We start from the raw sequence: 2,436 nt of genomic DNA on the forward strand, positions 1-2,436 counted from the left end.
TCTTAGCTGTTTCTCAAAGTCTTCAGCAAAGTTTTCTATGTAACTTCCAGCACTAGTGATAAAGGAATGAATATAACTTTGTGGCTTATTACTTCATGAATTATTTCAGTCTTATTCACTCTGGAAGGAAAAACAGTTTTCCAATTGGTCTCTCTCTCTTTTTTATTTTTTATATTTAGAAATTCTTTAGTTTCTGTCAACCTTATTTCCATTTTGTTTGCCTTTGTGGAAGAGCAGCGTAAGACCATTCAGTGGTTGTTCCTACCTATCCAGTGGCCGGAGCAGTGGGAGCTGCAGACCAGTCTTCAGTGGCAGGCTGAGTGCTCTCGTCTTCGGTAGGAACTGCTAACAGGCACAGAGGACACCTGCGTGCCTTCACACCAGTCTGCAACGTCAGGTTGAGTAGCGATGAACTCAGCAGCTACAACAGTCCATTCACCCTGAAATTCTTCCTTGGTCACAGCCTTTTCAGCAGCAGCCCGCTCTTTCCTTTCAATATCTTCAGAATCTCTGTAGAAGTAGAGATCAGGCATTGGGTATTGTATGTAAGTGATGAACCATGGGAATCTATCCCAAAAACCAAGAGCACACTTTACACACAGCATGTTAGCCAAGTTGACAATAAATTATATTAAAATAATTTAGAATTAACCAAGAATGAATTCCAGGTTACTTTCAAATACAAATACTTACAAATAATAGGAGAAATTCACAACATTTATTAAACAAAACATATATATATATATATATATATATATATATATATATATTATATACATTTCCATATATATTTTATATATATTATATACATTTCCATATATATTTTATATATATCCATATAATATATATGGAAATGCCAATAGTAAGTGTATCTGGGTAATGGGAGGGTGTGTAATTTATAATTATTATAAAACCTGTATTTTCCATTTTTCTAGATGAGTATGTGTTACTTGTGTAATTAAAACATTATAAGGACAAAAAAAAAAAAGGAGAGATAAAGCATGACCTCCCATGGGTGTTCACAGGAAATGGGGCCACACTTGTGCAGAACTTCCTGGGTCTGCATCCACCACATCAGACCCACTGAGTGAGCTCCCTTGTTGTTGCAAGGGATGGCAATGTCCACATAGCGCAGAGGACAGTCTGTGTTACACAGAACAATGGTAGGCAGATTAACATAAGATGTCTCTGTGAGAGGCTGGTGGTCAAGTAACCACCTGGGATCAATAACCACCAAAAGTCTCAGCTCCCAGAAGGCTGCCTGGATTTGGTTAGTGAAGGTTCCAGAGGTGAAATGGCCAGCAGTCCAAGTGGCTCTGGTAGCAGTAGCAAACTTCAGCACAGTTTACTGACCAGTATTCCTGGGTGATATGACACAGACATGAGCCAGGTTTTCCATGGCAACAATGGCATCAGCTGCCAGCAGAAGCTTCTCCCAGGTTCTCTTCAGATTTATGATGTAGAGGCCATCAATTTTCCTTTTGTAGATGTACTGTTCCATTTGGAAGTCAAGGTTGGTGCCAGCTCAGTGGGTTCCTGCTGCAAGGATTTTGAGGACATCCTCCTCCTCCATTTGCATGACATTGAGGGCTCTGGACATCAGGAAAGTTTCCCTTTAAGTTATGATGGGAACACAGAACAATGTTGTATGGACCCCTGGAAAGTCCAAGTGGTCTTTTTTTATAAGTAAACTTCTAAACATTTGTTATTAAACTAGTGAAATTTCACTAAATGCCAGATTGAGTAACTCTTACCTTTGAAAACTTCTGAAAAATGCAAAAGACTGTCCTTATGTTTTGGATCCTTAATTGCTTTTTTAAAAATGTTTTTTAATGTTTTCATTTATTTATCTTGAGAGACAGAGAGAGTGCTCACGAGCAGGGGAAGGGCAGAGAGAATCCCAAGCAGGCTCCATGCTGTCAGCTCAGAGTCTGACGCAGGGCTCAATCTCAAGAACTGAGGGATCATGCCTTGAGCTGAAATCAAGAGTCGAGTGCTTAACTGATTGAGCCACACAGGCGCCTCGGGATGCTTAGTCTTTTAAAGTCTTGCTAATTTCTCAAGGCACAATATATGCAGATGAGGTTATTCATTAACAATAATAACACACACAAAAACCCTTGGAAAAAAACTTGGAATAGTTTCATCATAAATTTGAACATGAGGACAGGTGACTTTTTGTCATATCTGATTAGATCTTGTTTAATAATGTAGTTGCCAAAAAGCATGTTCACAAAGAGAAGCGTCACGGCTAAGATTTTCTTTTTAGTCCAATTGTGCTTGTATTATTAATTTTATCTGCTATTTCTTTGGAGGACTTTTTAAGTCACTTGTCCGTTTCCTGAAGGCTAGTTTAGTAAAAACTTAAAGCAGCCCAGATAACCCACAATAACTCATGATGAAGAAACGGGAAGAGGTGCCACTTTTGTTCTGGGG

General features: G+C 38.8%; 1 pseudogene; it reads right to left on the reverse strand.

Moving 5' to 3' along the window:
• Positions 1-202: 202 nt before the first annotated feature.
• LOC102955906 lies at positions 203-1,600 on the reverse strand (annotated as a pseudogene).
• Positions 1,601-2,436: the final 836 nt, after the last annotated feature.

This window comes from Panthera tigris, chromosome F2 (assembly GCF_018350195.1).
Source record: "Panthera tigris isolate Pti1 chromosome F2, P.tigris_Pti1_mat1.1, whole genome shotgun sequence".
NCBI classification, from domain to species: domain Eukaryota; kingdom Metazoa; phylum Chordata; class Mammalia; order Carnivora; family Felidae; genus Panthera; species Panthera tigris.